This window comes from Meriones unguiculatus, chromosome 5 (genome assembly GCF_030254825.1).
Source record: "Meriones unguiculatus strain TT.TT164.6M chromosome 5, Bangor_MerUng_6.1, whole genome shotgun sequence".
NCBI classification, from domain to species: Eukaryota; Metazoa; Chordata; class Mammalia; order Rodentia; family Muridae; genus Meriones; species Meriones unguiculatus.
This window is the reverse complement of record NC_083353.1, coordinates 112,795,577-112,811,532: the sequence shown is the minus strand read 5'-3', so window position 1 is coordinate 112,811,532 and position 15,956 is coordinate 112,795,577. Positions and strand designations below refer to the sequence as shown.

At 44.8% G+C, this 15,956-nt stretch overlaps 1 protein-coding gene across 2 annotated transcripts in view; it reads left to right on the top strand.

Moving 5' to 3' along the window:
* The first annotated feature begins 5,191 nt into the window (after positions 1–5,191).
* Positions 5,192–15,956, top strand: part of Rimklb (ribosomal modification protein rimK like family member B) — a 32,475-nt gene continuing 21,710 nt past the window's right edge. Inside the window, exon 1 of one of the 2 annotated variants that reach the window (XM_060384160.1) lies at positions 5,192–5,316. The gene's annotated coding sequence lies outside the window, so the exon portion shown is untranslated. Of the gene's footprint in view, positions 5,317–6,065; positions 6,331–15,956 lie in introns of those variants that run through there. The other variant, XM_021650001.2, reaches the window with a different exon arrangement.

Below are 15,956 nucleotides of genomic sequence, written 5' to 3'. Positions count from 1 at the left end.
AGATAAAACTCAAACTGAAGAGAAGAGAAGCCAAGAAAAGAGGTAGTTCAGGGATTCTGGAGTTGATTGAAAAAGAGAGGCAAAAATAAATAGCTGAAGAATTTTTTTTTTTTAAGCCAAGAGAGTAGAAATGATTTAAAAACAAAAAGAAGAAATAGAGCAGTAGAAAGAATTTGGGATCACCTTCAATCCCAACACTTGGGAGGCAGAGGCAGGTAGATCTACACAGTGAGATGCTTTCCCCCCAAAAAGAAAGGATTTGAGCAAAACAAACTTTCTTTAAATGGAGGACAAGAACATAAGCTAGCAATCAGTGGTCCCTCATTACCATCTTTCATTATTTAAAAAAAGACCAAGCAGACCAGTACAATCACAGTGGTGCCAGCCCTTTAGGATACTTGAATTAATTAAATCTGTGTACATTCATTAGCCTTTCGGGGTGCTGCTGGAGAAATAGATAGTGACAGATTTGCAACAGCTGTTATGTGTTTTGAATGTAATCATTTCTCTGTCCATCAGTAAATTGTCTACCAAGTCAGCCCTGTTTTCTTACACCGAGTGGAGACATCTTTTTTCTCTTCTTTTCCCTCTTGTCATAGCCTCTTCCTAGGATTGAGAATGATACCTTTTCAAGTTTCTTTACACTATTGTTTCCCTCAAGTCTTCTAAAATTGATACACTTGGAAACACCCTGGATGAACGAGCAGTCTAGAGAACAGGAAATTATCACCAGCGATTTAATCTCACTGTTTCACCTTTCTTCCGTGGGAGGGGACTAACAATATTTCCTTAACCTTATGAGGTTGCCGGAGGCTACTGTGGCGAGTTTATAAAACGTTGAGTGCCTTCTCAATAAATAAGCATTTTGCAGAGGAACTTTCCTGTGCGTGCTAATCAATAGGCTTGGTTATTAAAAATGCAGGGTTGGGGATAGTTTTAGAGGCTTTAGTGGCTCTAAAGAGCTGCAGGGGATCCAGGTCGGAGGTGGGGACCTGCGTTTTAAGGGAGCGAGCGTCCCAGGTGATTCCTCGGGGTGGGGGGAGGCTCGCCCCGCTAAGATGTCCATTTTTTTAAACGTTATCACTCCGTGATTCTGCCACTTAGGGAGCTTTCGTTCCCCTCCCGACCCTTCTCTCCTTTTGTGTCTGCTCTGAGCACTAGCATAGTTAGAGAGAGAGAGAGGTGCGCAGTTTAGTGTGCAGAAATGGGAAGGAGGAGGGGTGTGGGTGGGGCAAGGCTTGACCAGTGTTTAGCTATTCTAACTGCGAAGTCTGTGCCTGGCTGGTTCTAGCCGGCTGGCTCCGGCAGAGGAAGTCGCGGGGAGAAGTGGATTCGGCAGCTCCTTGTTTGCCAGCGGAGGTTCTGACACTAGACGCTCTCGGCACCTTTTCTCTAGCCACGTGGATTTTTGCAGTTACATATGTCACAAAAGAACACCCTTTTAGGTGCTGGTAACCACCCAGGGATCCAGAGATTGTATCTTACTTCGCAGTTCTGCTTTGCTATTTTGAGTCCTTCATTTTTAATCAAATCCCAGCTTGTGTTCCCTTGTCTTGAACCTCAGAAGGAGATTTGCAACAGATGGTGCCTACAGGGCACTTAAGATTTTTTTTTCTTGTTTTACAGTCTAGGAAAGAAATAGAAAAAGAAAACCCACAAATGTACTGTTCGGTGTGTGAGCTGTGGTCTGTGCGCGCGCGGGTATGTCTATACACCCTTGCAGAATTGTAGAACCTAGAGTTACCACGACCTGGGTGCCCCATGCCTGTAATCCTTCCCTTCAAGGAGAGTTCCAGGCCAGCCAAGGCTATGCGAGACCTTGTTCCCCTCAAGCCAAACTGAACCCCAAACAAAACAACAGAAAATAAGACACACACACACACACACACACCAAAAACGAAACAAACTTGAGCCCATTGTGTTGGGGTTCCTTGAGGCAGGAGGATCATGAAACGTTTCCAGGTGAGCCTGCGCTGTGAGACTAAGTCTCAAACAAAAACAGTAAAAGCAAACGAAGAGTAATAGAGTTGTTTGGGTCTGGGCAGACAGATCTTATATGGTAGTGAAGAGATATTCAGAGAGACCCTTCACCCCCAAGGACATACATTCAGATATAATTGTGTTACTGTCACACATATCTAAACATATTTTTATTTGATTGCTATTCAATTATTTTGGTATCAACTTGACTACTAGCCAATATTTAAGGAGCTCTTACTATGTTTGAGTTTTGTTAAAAGTGCATTAAGTTTGGGTAACTTCATTAATTCTCATGATTTAATAAAGCAGTCCTAATAAGACCTTTATCTTCTTGATGCAAAAAAAAAAAAAAAAAAAAAAAAAAAAGGTTTATGGAAGTTAAGCAACAGTCCCAGATGGGAAGTAAGTAAAGCTGGGGTTCAGATAAGATTTATCTGACTCCAGGGCTGTAGTCTCTATCACCTGCCATAGCACACCTTTCCAGGGTCTTCAACTGACTCTACAACATTCGGAGCAATATAAATTAGTTCACCAGTGACAAGTAGGTTGGGAGGCTGGAGATCATTGTGCATCCATTAAGAGCACTGACTATTCCTCTAGAGAACCTGGGTTCAATTCCCAGCACCCACACTTGGGCTCACACCTATCTGTGATCCCACCGGGATGAAGGTGGTGCACAGACATGCAGGCAAGACATCCACATCATGAATAGTTTAAAAAAACAGTGGGTGTATAACTAAGCCAAGACAAGCCACCCAAATACTTATAGTGACACGAATTTTGAAGGAAGATTGCCCTCAAACATGCCAGTCATGAAGCCTCCAGGAGGATGTGGGCTGAACCTGTGCACGACCAATCTTAGCACTGGGTTCCCACACGGGAATGCTGGAAACGTCAGCACCACCACACCATACAAAAAAGTTAAACGATTATTTGTTCATTTAAGCATTTAACAACAGTTTAAGATGAGCCGGGTCCTTGGACAAACCTGAATTGGGGTAATCCTAAATTATCTCTAAAGTTCCACAAAGAGGCTCTGGGGATCCGGTTCGAGAGCTTGTTGTAAAGTTGGATGCCAGCTTCTGTGAAGTGTTGGTTACAGTAAGCTGAAGGCCTGTCTGGGAACTGAAAACGGACCGGGTTTTTGGTTTGTTGCTTGATTATAACATTGGATATTCTGAAGTTTATCGTGTTTGTTTTATCTACCCCTTAGAGGATTTTTATGGACATAAACTATTTTGCCGTTCAGATATGATTAAGGAAAAGTTCCAAAGGATTTAGACCAGAGTACTGGCATTCTCTTGTAAAACTAAGCTTGGGGATTGTCCTGGTTTTATTTTTCAGTTTTTTTTCCAGGTCCCTTATGAGCATCTTGGTTCTTTTTTTTTTATGCTAAATAAACGAACACAGTAAAAATTAAGACAGAAGGTCATGCCATTGGCTTTTTTTTTTTTTTTTAACAATCTTGCTTTTTGTCCCTTCTTCCATCAGCTTGTGCAGGAGTGGTAATCTGGTGGGTGACAGATAGCATTTTAAAGTTGCAAGTGGCCAGCGAGTTGAATACCTACAGCTCCGCCTGCACAACCTACTTGTTCTGGAAGGTGTATGGTTACTATCAGCTGGATTCTGTTACAGTAGAAGGAACAAGCTATTCATGCTCTGTGCAACTGTCCCCTCTGCCAGTTTCTGTGTGTGTGTGTGTGTGTGTGTGTGTGTGAAGCCATGTGCTTGCGTGTTTGTGTTTGCTAGTTTTCCATTGTGATCAGGTTTGCCTCTGTTGCAGGATGCTCTAAGAGGGCATGGTCTTTGGTCGAACACGCTTTACATCCTAGGCGGCTGTCGGTAGCTCCTTCCTGCTTCTTCCGAAGGCAGTATGTCATACCGCACATTTGCTCCTCTAAATGTGTACTCTGCGAAGAGGGTCTGATATCTTGGGTTGCTCTCGGTGGTATCACAAAAAAATAGCACAACCACTCCTAATAAGCAGGTCTTCTGTCAGGCAAGGTTATGTACAGTCAGACTTCTTTGGATCTAAGCAGCTGTAGGTGACAGAGACTTTACCAAACATGTTCAGGGGTTCACTCCTTCCGTTTGCACGGTATTTGTTGTACTCGGTATGACATCATCTAGATGGTTTAGGATGTGTGTAGGTTATATGCAAACATTACCTACCATTTTTAGATAGGTGCAATTTGAGAGAGTCCTAGGTCCAGTTACCATGGATATTGAGGGACCGCTGTGCTTTCTAGCCCCTTAGGACAATTCTAAATAAAGTAGCTTTTTTTAAAATCACCAGGGAGGTGGAATTTACTTCAGAGGGTCGCACAGGTAGTGGAAGCAGCCACCCAACGCCAGCAGTGTGGCTCCAGCCCTTCCCACCCTCCGCTACAGCTCTTAAAACTTACCTGTCTGTAAACACACGGAGAGGACGAGGCAGACAGGTCACTTGTGCGAAGTGGTCCTCTGGCTTGGCAGAGGTTTATAGGTGCCCTTACTTCTTCACTGAGCAATCTCACCCCGCCCTCTTGGACCAGCGGTTCTCAACCTTCCTAACGCTGAGACCCTTTTTTCTTCACGTTGTGGTGACCCCCAACCATAAAATTTGCTACTCCCAGACTGTAATTTTGCTACCGTTGTGAGCCGCAGTGTATCTATTTCCCGACGTTTTAGGTGACCTCCAGGAGAGGGTTGAGACCTGCAGGTTGAGAACCTGTGTTCTAGGCTATGCTGCCATTCCCCAGGGCTCAGTGTCTGAAATCTGCAGCGGTGACCATCCTCCCCGCGCCCTCCAAGACGATGGAATGACTAAGAGACGTGGAGAGAAGTTGTTGGCTGAAGTGATTTGAGACAGGGGGGGCAACAAACTGCTGGAAAGCGTAACTCACATCCGGGATCTTCGGTGACTGGGGTCACTTAGGAGTGAAATTTCAATGTGAAGAAGGGGCGTCACTCCCCACCCGTGGCCTCATTCGTGGTGTACAAAGGGGGGTTTAGTGGAACCTGTCAAACGTTTAGCCTCTTTTTTTGGACAGTAATTTTTTTTTTTTAATAAGGTTTGAGGATCTAGGAAATGCTCTTAAACCCATGATCTGTTTGTTCTGACATCAGCTCAGGGACATCCTCGTAGGTCCACGCTGGGTTTCTAAGAGGCCGAGCTGGCTCCAGCTTCCTCGTCCGTCCCCGAACCTGCCCAGCCCACAGAATTTACGATGCCATCTATTTCCCTTTGTGGCCCAGGGTCCGCGCCCGTGATCCTCCTGCCTCAGCCTCCCGTCGCGTCGCGTAGACCACGCTCCGCCGAGGCCGCGGTCAACCCGCCTCTCCCCCGCCGGAGAGGTATTGTCTTCGCATCGTCATCTTTGTCCGCAAACCCCCTGCCTTCCTTCCCCGTGAGGCGGGACCGCTGGCGCCACCGCGGGAGGCGCGAGTCCCCAGGCCCGGCCGCGCTCGGGGAGGCTCGGCGAGGCGGGCGGGCATCCTGGGGCGCACGGCCGCGGCCCCGAGGAGGGGCTCCGCGCGGGCGGGAGGGCGCACAACGGCAGGGCCTACTCTCGCGGTGCCGACCTCGCCCCCCTACCCGTTCTCCCGGGCCCAAGGGGACGGTTTGGGGGGGCGGGGGGGGACGAAGCGGGCGAGGCGCGTCCTCGGAGCGCCCGCGAGGCCCCTCTCCCCTTCCTCCCCACGCGATCGAGCGAGCGAGCGAGCGCGCGCGGTCCCCGAGGCCGCTCGTCCCTCCGGCCCGCTGGGCGGCCGCCTCCTCCTCGCAGGTGTCAGTCCGCCCGGGCGCGCTCGGCCCCGCCCCCTCGCCCCCCGCCCGCGAGTGCGGCGCCGAGGGGGGCGGGGCCGCGCGGGTCCTCGGCTGCGCTCGGCTCGGCTCGGGCGGGGGGGCGCGCGGCGCCTCGGTCTTGGGTTGGGGGGGTGGGACGCGGGGCGTCGCGAGCCGTGTGTGTGTGTGTGAGAGAGAGAGGCGAGAGCGGGGTGGCGCGCGCGCGCGGTCCGGGGCGACAGGCGAGTGGAGAGAGGAGGGAGGGGGGGGAGCGAGCGAACGAGCGAGCGAGCGAGCGGCCGGGCGTGAGCGTGTGTGGGAGAGAGAGAGAGAGCGGGAGTGCGGGCGTGGGGCCGGGGGGGAGGGGGCGGGCGAGGCCGGCCGGAGCCGCGGGGGCCGTGAGAAAGCGGGCGAGCGTGGGGGGCGAGGGCCGCGCGGGCCTGGCTGCGGGAGCCCGGCGGCGAGGAGAAAGGAGGCGGCTCCCGGCATCCCGCCCCCTCCCCCTCCTCAGCGGACTTCCCGCGGCCCGAGCTCGCTCCGAGGCGGCGGCGGCGGCGGCGGCGGCGGGAGGAGCCGGCGGCCAGGTGAGCGGCGGGGGCGACGGGGCCGGGCGCCCCGGGGACGCGTCCCCACGGCCGGGGGCGCAGAGCTCGGGCGGCGGCGGCGGCGGGGGCGGACGCGGCGCCGTGTGCGCGGGGGCGAGCAGGGAGGCCGGTGGTCGCTGGGTCGCGGAGTCGGTGGGCGGGGGCGAGGCGGAAGCGGGCGGCGGGGGGACGGCGGGGGGCGGCGATCGCGGCGGGGAAGCCGTCCGGTTCTGTCGCGGCGCCGAGGGGGTGTGGTAAGCCTGGGAGGGCTGCGGGGAGGGAGGCGTGCGGGCTGCTCGGCCGTCCTCAGGGGTGTGGTTGTCGCCCGCCGTCCCTGCTTCCTCCTGAGGGTTTGAGGCGACCGAGGCAGGAGGATGCTGTGAGCCTCACCCGGATCTTACTACGTCCCCCGTAACGTGTTCAGTTTAGAGTAACTGTTTCCATCTTTTTTTTTTTTTCTTCTTCTTCTTTAACAGCCTTCCGAACAAGGAGGAGGTGACCAAATAATTGAATGCTTGACTGTAGTAGAAATACCCCCTTCCCCCCCTCCCAAAAAAAAATCCAGATAGGGAAGACAACTTCAGGCCTATTAGTTTAATGTCTCTTATCCCGGGTTTGTAATCCCTGTGTTCTGTTCGGTTTGTATTGATGAATAGAGATGGGGTGTTAATTTTATTTTATCAACGGGTTTTTTTTTATACCAACTGAGCTGTGCGCAATTTGAATGTGAATTCTTTTGATGTGATTTTATTCTCCCAACAGTTGCCTACAGTCTCCCCAATGTCCCTGAAGTTGGCTTAAATTCAAATCTATGTAGAAAGTACACCAGTTTCGTATGGAAGGTCTTTTTGTTGTTCTTGTTGGCTTTTTTTTTTTTTTTTTCTTTCTGGACATTCTTAATCGTTAAATACCATTTAAGTCTCTTCCCTTTCACAATGGGTAGCTTGAAGGTTATATTCTCTGTTTTAAGACAATCTCTTAAGCAATTAATTGACAGTACTTTTTAAGATACTTGGAATAAAACAAATTTCAGTCAGGGAGATTGAAGATTTAATCCTTTACTTTTTCAAGAAGCCATTGTTGATCCTTCTTAGTAGTTCCTTGGTTATTTTGAAGTAACCTGTGTATTCTTTGTCAGTACCCCTTTTGGTTGGCAAACTTTCTTTTTTCCACTTGTTTCCTTCTGTTTGTTGGTAGCCCCTTTACATGAGGAGTCCCATGTGTTTTGTGTGAGTCCAGTCCCATACAGCCCCCCTCTCAGTCAAGAACTACTGCCTAGTCCTTTCTCCCTGCATCGCTTAAGGAGCACAGTACCTAACCTAAATTTAGCCCGTTGCCCACCATCTGGCTTCTGTTAGTTAGACTGGACAGTTTTACGGGAAACATTTTTGAGTCCCTGTTGAATACACTCACTTCAGTAGTTGCACGGGGCTTAGGGGTGGGAGAATGACGGTAAGAAATCCGCTCCCCCCCCCCCCCCCAACACACACACTGTGGCAGTTGAACCACTCCGCCCTGAACTGACAGGAACTGAGGGCAAGGAAGTTGTTGTTTGTTTTTTTTTTACTCTGAGAAGCAGGAGTAGCTTTACTCGTGGGGAATAGGCATTGATAGCATCGTAAACTGAGCGAAAGGTGGGTGGAGGAAAACTATGACTCCGTGTGGAGAGCGAGAGAAAAAACAAGTATGAAGAGAACGGATTTTATTTCAACTTGCTTGCGGTTGATGTTTTGGGAGCGTTTTAATAATGTGGATTCCTAGGGAGACTTTTTCTGGCAGAGTATTCTGTAGATGGGATAAAGTCATAAACATTAAAAACTTAAGAAATCAAAGTCATTATGTTATTTTAAAATATGAGGGAGAAATTGTTAGCTGTGTTGACATACAATTGTTCCAAGAGAAGGTGAGCAAGGTTAGTTACAGATGTTAAAGAGACCATCTTTTTTGGAATATTCTTGCTTGTCTTATTAAGGTTGTTGAGAAATAATACGGAACCTCCAAAAAAATATCTGTACATAGCTACTTTAGCTCCATGTGCCTTGGGACTCTGCACAGCTCAGGTTTGTAGGAAGGACTTTCTGGCTTCATAGTAACAAATGCCAAGGTGTTATTTTAAATGTTTCCCAGTGTTTCTCCCTTCTCAAAATTGGCTTGGGCACAAAAGCTGCAACCCAGTCACCCCTATTCCCTTAGAGGCTGGAGTGCATGGAACCCACCATGTGCTCTTTGCCCCCTGTACTAAAATTTTGTTTTTGTTCTTCGAACTGTAACTGTTAAGACAATTTCAGGATCAAATATGTGATAATGGCATCAGGCTGTGTAAAGAGTGGTGTCTTCCACCCCCCACCCCCCCAAAGCTTCTCTGTGTAGCCTTGGCTGTTCTGGAACTCAGTCTATCAGGCTGGTGAAGAGTTTGTTTGTTTGTTTGTTTGTTTGAGGCAGGTCTCTCACTGTATACTAGGCTGTGCTTGAATTCTGCCTCACAGATGTTGGGATAAAAAAATGTGTGTCATCATATCAGCTACATTAGGCTTTTTTTTTCCTGTTCCCCAGTGCTAAGGTTGTACCTGGGGCTTTGTGTATGTTAGGGAAACTATCACTGTTGCCCACCTTCATTAAGAAAAATTGGAAAAATAAACTTAATATTGACAGTATATTAACTATGCTTTTTGTTAAGGTGACCAAATATCTGATGTGAAGGAACTTAAGGGAAGGATTTAATTTGGCTTGTAGTTCTAGGGCAGTGCTTCTCAACCTTTCTAATTCTGGTTCGAGGCCAGCCTGGTCTACAGGAAGAGTTCTAGGACAGCCAGGGCTCTAAATATCATTTTGTTATTTCATAACTGCCATTTTGCTACTGTTATCAATTGTAATGTAAAGATCTGATGGGGGATTCCTGGCGGGGTCACAACCCGCTGGTTGAGAACCTCTGTTCTAGGGGATACAGTCCCTCTTGGGGAGGCATGGAGCATTGTGTGTCTGTCAGGAAGCAGCGTGAGATGAATGCTGGTGGTCAGCTTACGTCGTCCTCTTTATTCCCATGTAGACCCTAGCCCATGGAACACTCATGCTGCCTGCATTCAGGGCAGTTCTTCCTTCAGGTGACCCTTTTGGGAGCACCCTCCTAGACACTCAGATGCATTTCCAAGGAGATTCTAAGTCCAGGCTGACAGTGGAGATTAACGTCAGATGGTTAGGTTACATTTGTGTCTCACGGGGATACACACTTGTCTGGAATTTAATTTGTATTTCACACAGCTAACTCAAAACAGATCTCTTCTCCGCTTTTATATATCTGTGGCGTGGCAAGTGTGTGCGGGTGATCTCAGAGGCCAGAAAACGTTGTCACATCCGAGCTGGAGATACAGGTGCTTGTGAGCCACATCCCACATGGCTGCTGGGAACCAGACTGCTCTTTGTAAGAGCAGCAAGCCTCTAGACTGCTGAGCTCTCCACAGCCCGTGAGAGCGAGCGAGTGATCGAGCGAGTGAGTGAGTGTGTACACACACACACACACACACACACACACACTGCCAGCTCTTAATCTTATCCCTTAACTTGGCAACCTAATACATACAGACTGTGTGTTATGCCACGCATTGGGGGTAACAGCAAGAGTAAACAGAAGTGATTCTGTCCTTAGAGTTTGCAGTCCAGTTTCATTAATCAGTGCACTGCTGGTTTTTTTTATTTGTTTGTTTGAGATGGTTTCTCTGTGTAGCTCTGGCTGTCCTGGAATTCACTCTGTAGATCAGGCTGGCTTCGAACTTAGAGATCAGCCTGCCTCTGCTGTCATCGCCCAGTTGATCATGGTATTTTTTAATCTGCCAGTTTTCCTGGCCATGTATGGAAAGTATCAGATCCTTACAAGACACGTACCAGCTGGATTGAGGAGCTGCTAAAAACTTTGCATTTATGTGCCTGATTGATTAATCTTACTACCCTTTCTCTCACAGAGAAAGTATGTCAGTATAAGTTGTGACAAAAAAATAAAGCTACTCATCACCTAAGTGCTTCCTACAATCTTCTGTATCTCCCCCTCCCCCTTCTGATACTGCTAGATAGCTTCATTCTCTTATACTTAATAGTCTGAAAGAAAGACCTGGAATTGCTGTGTAATAGTCATAAGACCACTTGTCTGATACTGCTGCGCTTTCCCATTTTTGGTAGCATTTGAGTTTTCGTACTATATCAGAAAACTGCATTTTGGAAGCTTATGTAAATTTCCCTAACAGTATTAGTAATTCTTCTCAATGTTTTGGACTGCTCAGTTGTTAGCGTATTCTTTTGACATATAATTTGGTCATTCTTTTGGGCTCCAGTAAATGAGTGGCTTTCAAATTCCTTTATCAAAGCCAGTAATGTCTGGAAAGAAAATTTGGGGAGGTTTGGCATTTTTTCTTAAATGTAAGGAACTTTGAGCTACACTGTGCCTTGTACCTCAAAGGTTTTTTTTTTTTTTTTGAAACTTTGTGCAGTCTTACAGAGATACTTTGTAACAATCCTCCATTAAGTAAACACATTGGAATTTTTGTTTTGATCTTAGAGTTTATTTATAGTTGGCTATAGATGATAGACCAAAGGCTGAGAATTTAATAATTAAAGCTACAGACAGTTTAAGAAAGGGTAATGTTTTTCTAATTAGAATTGGAAGTATGTAAAAATTTACAGTTCACTTAGGATTTATTTCATTTTTTTTTCTAATTTTCTTGTATTACAATAAAACATGTTACCATTTTTCACTAACTCCATTTTCAGGATCTTTACTGCAAAACTGAACCTCTATCCATTTGATGATAATTTTTTATAATTTAGCCCCTTGATAATTACCATCCTGTTTCATAATTTTGACTAGCGTATCTCATTAAGGTAAAACCATGCCTTGTTATTCTGTAATTGACATATTTGATTTAATGTGATATCCTCAGTATTCATTAAAGTTGTAGCATTTACCAAAATTTCATTTTATAAAGATTAATTTTTATACTATGTATATGAATATATTGCCTGCCTGCATGTATGTGTGTGTACTATGTGTGTGTGGTTCCCATTGGAGGCCAGAAGAGGGTGCCAGATCACATGGAACTGGACTGAAAGCAGTAGGTACTCTTAACTACTGAGGCTCCAAATTTAATTTCTCTTTAAGGCTAGTAGAGGTGGCAGAGGTGCACACCTTTAATCTTAGAAGGCAGAGGCAGGTGAATCTCCATTTGAAGCCAGCCTGATCTATAAAAATAGCAAGTTCCAGGACAGCCAAGGCTACACAGAGAAACCCTGTCTTGAAATACAAAACAGTTTTTTCATGCAGACACTCACACTCTTAGCCTACCTATTCATGTATCAGTGATATTTAGTTGTTCCTATTATGTAGCTATTATGATTAATGCTCCTGTGAGTGTAGCTGTATGGAGACCTATTTGGAACCCTGCTTTAATTTTTGAGTTGGGGTCTTTGTATTCTAACCTGGTCTCAAAGTCATTCTTCTGCCTTAGCCTCCCCTATGCTGGGAATACAGGTGTGTTGTACTCACCATACACAATGCTTCATTATGGTTTGGGCTTGCATTTTCCTGAAGTGATGTCAGACTTCTTGCTCATTGTGTTTTAAAAAATGATGCATTTTGCTTGTGTTTATACATGGGCTGGAGGACAGAGGACAACTTTTGTTTGGTACTGTCCTTTCATCCTGGGTTTTAGGGATAGAAGTTGGGTCATCAGGCTTATGGCAAGTACTTTTTCTCACCAGGCCCTCTGGCTGCCCCACTCAATAACAGTTTAATATTAGATTGTTTTTACTTTTGTATGTGCTGACACCATGTCTAGCTCTTTATCTTTAGTTTGGTATCTTCAGGTAGAGTACGACATAGGTATTTAAGTGGTAATATGGATTACTTAATTAATTGTTCTATCCACTTGTTTTCTTATTTGGTTGTATGGTTAATATTTGGGATAGAATAGGTTCTTTTTATTCTATTAGAATTTTTTGAGACAGGTCTCTAAATAGCCCTGGCTGAGTGGAACTTACTTTGTAGACAGGATGGTCTCAAACTCATGTCTGCCTGCCTTTCCTTCTCAAATTCTGGGATTAAAGGTATGAGCCACCATGCCAGGCTTTAGTAGATTTTTTTTTTTTTAATGAATATAGCAATACTCAGATGCCATGCAAAATAAATGCCAACAGAAAGAAAAACGATGGTCTTTTTAGTGTGAAGAGAAAGTTGTGTATATATAAGTGCTTGATAACTATTTCTTACTAACATATAACACAAGTAAGTGGTCAAAGAAATAAATTCCTAAAACTTTTGAACATGGGTAGGGTAAAGTATCAGGAACGTTACAGTGGCCTATAACAGAAACTTGCAGGTGTCATTGTATTCTTGTAAGAGGTCCTAGAGCAGTAGTTCTCAACCTTCCTAAAGCTGTGACCCTTTAAAACATTTTATGTTGGTTCCCCATAAAATGTTTATCATTTCTTCTTCATTACTAATCCTAGATGTCTGTGTTTTCCAGCGGTCTTAGGTGACACCCCAAAGTGGTTGTGACCCACAGGTTGAGAACCACTGTCTTAGAGGCTCTGAGGCCCTGGCTTTACCCAGACGAGCCCTGGAACAGCTGTGGTTTTGTTAAGGTTGACCTCTCCTCATCATTTAGGTGGGCTGCCACAGCATCCGTATTCTGGGTGCGTGGTGAACAAAGGGCTAGAGAAGATGCTGCTAAAGGTGTGACTTGTAGAAGTTGCAGTGCAGTACTTGAACTCATTCAAATCTTGTTGGCAAAAATTAGTTAGGACCATAGCTAGCTTCAAGAAAGCCTACAGTTTACATGGCAGTCTGACCCTTGATAGTTAAGGAGCAAGCAAGTACAGCCATACTTGTTACAGTCTGTTACAGAGTAAGGAATTTGAAGTCAGTCTGAGTTCTACTACTTTCTGTCTGCCAACCAGCTTCACTGTTAGATGAAGACAGGCCTGTGTCAGAGGGATGGTTTTGTTGATGAAATGGTAAATTAGCATTGTATTTGGTATATATAGCCATCCAAAATGAGTTTTTTCTTTATCCAAAGTTTTTATGTATGTTAAAATGTGAAGAGGAGTTTTAAGGGATAATTAGGGACAATAGTGCGGTTGGGAGATGATGTGGAAGGAGACTTGGCTAAAATACACTTTCAAAATGCTGGAATCAGAAAACCTTAATAGTATTCCTGGCTTTACTATTGTAGCATCTTGGATAGGTTCTTGTAATAATACATGCCATTTATATTGTGTCATATCTCAGTTGCCTTTTGTGGTTTTTATGAAGATTGATGGTAGAACATTTTATTGTAGTCTTTTGGTAGAGGGATGGGGAAATGGCCACATGTAAATTAGCTGTACACCTTTTGAGTGTCATGAAGAGGGGTCTCTGTTGAGATGGATAGGACATGAAAACTTTGAGGGTTAAATGTTTGGTCTGTTTTTGTGCAGTATACTTGTGAATATTAGGAGACAGTGGTGATCATGCTTTTCTGTCACTGCTAAAGTCTTTTTTAAACCATTCTGTCTGCCTGAAATCTGTGAGATTAAGTAAGTGAGATTGTGTAGGAGTTCCCTAAGCTTCACCTCCCGCTGTTGTGTGTCACATACATGTTATTATCCTCTTCTCTCCTCCCTTAAGGTTTCATCTTCCTCATGGTCTCCTTTATAGTTTCATGACTCCTCCCATGTGTGCATACATGTAAAAAATTTAAACCTAGGATCTGCATATGAGAAAAGCCAATATTTTTCTTTTAGTCTGATTTATTTTATGTAATACTCTTAATTTTCAGCTCCACTTTTCTATAAATGCCATTTTTCTTTAAAGCTGAATGAAATTCCATTATATATGTGTATATGTGTGTGTATTTCAGTATTTACTCATCTGGACTTTGTTCCATTTCTTAGCTTGTGTGAATGGTATAGAAATAAACACGGACATGCAAATATCTATGGTAGGATTTAGAGTTCTTTGGGTATATACCCAGAGGTTGAATAGCCAGGTCCTAGAGTGCATTTTTGTTGGGTTGCTTGCTTGTTTTTGAAGAGTTCCATACTGATCTGTAATTGCCTCACCTGTTAGTGTTCTTAACAGCAGTGAAGGCCCATTTCCATTTCAGAACTGTTTGTTGTTTCTTTACATGATAACCATTCTCACTGAGGGGTAGTATCAAAAGTAGTTTTAATCTGCACTTCCCTGATGGCTCACAATATATTTGCTATTTTTGTTTCTTTTTGAGTACTGTCTTCAGTTCTTTATCATCCCTCCCTCTCCACCTTTGTTTGAGACAAGGTCTCTCATTAGCCCATTCATTTTTTTGGAAGGTTTTCTAAAAGTTATTATGTGTATGTATGAGTGCCTGCTTGTATGTATGTTATGCCATGTGTATGCTTGATGCTGGCAAGAAGGCATCAGACCCTCTGAAACTAGAATTACAAATGGTTGTTAGCCACGATGTGGACGGTGGGGACTGAGCCCATTACATGCTGTGCCATCTCTTTAGGCCAAGATGAGTGTGAGTGTGTGTGTGTGTGTGTGTGTAAAAGAACCTTTGTACTTTTGTAGTCTTCCTATAGGCTAGAGACCAGACATCATCTGAGGTATAACTGGCAACAATTTCCGTCCTGTAATGCTGTCTCCACGCTGAATGTTTCTTTTGCCACACTGCTTTTCCTTCCATAGAATTTTGTTTGTGCTACTTGATGCTATTGGAATCTTTGGAAAGTAGTAACTTAAGCCTTTATTTTGAAGTTTCCCCTGTGTTGTGAAAACATAAGGCTTAAGAATTACTCTTAGAGCACTGGCAGATCCTAGTTTATAGAAACTTGAATCTGCTAGGCATGGTGGCTGCTGAGCTATTTTACTAGTTCTGGAATTTTTTTTTTTTTTTTTTTTTGGTCTTAAATGATTTCAGTCCTCAGTTGTAGATAGAACTTGCAGATACAGATGGTTGAGTGTATTAAAGAATGTCTGCATGGATATTTGACCAATTGATTTATATAACAAGTGGAGAAGCCCCTTGTTCTAAAGGTGGTACATTCCTTTAATCCCAGTCTTGTTTACGAAGCAAGATTCAGGCCAGGCAGGCCTACATAGTGTAACCCTGTTTCAAACAACAAAACAACAGCAAAAAACAAACAAACCTGGTTGGCATGATAGATTAGCAGGTAAAGATGCTTACAAGTCTAGCAACCTGAGTCTGACCTCAGAACCTACATGGTGGAAGGAGAGAATTGACTTGGCTAAGTTGCCCTCCAACCTCTGTATGAATGCATTGGCACATAAGTTAAGGATCCCTCCCAATAAATGTAATGAAAATACTCCCCAAATTATAGTGCAGTAGTGGTAGAGGATGGGTATGATAGTAGAGTGGGTATTTCTGTATAATGTAGACTGCCAGAGGAAGGAAAAACAGTTTTGTTAAACATTTCAGTCCACAATATTCTAAGTAGGTAGGTCTAAGAGTACATTTTTCAAGTAACAGGAAGTTTAAGAATAGGCTGGCAGTGTGGTGGTTCACAAGGGAGATGTTTTACAGTGTTCTGGGTGTATGATGAAGAGACCAGTGAAATTCAGGTAATACAAAAATAAAATTAACTTTGTATGTTTGTGTGCC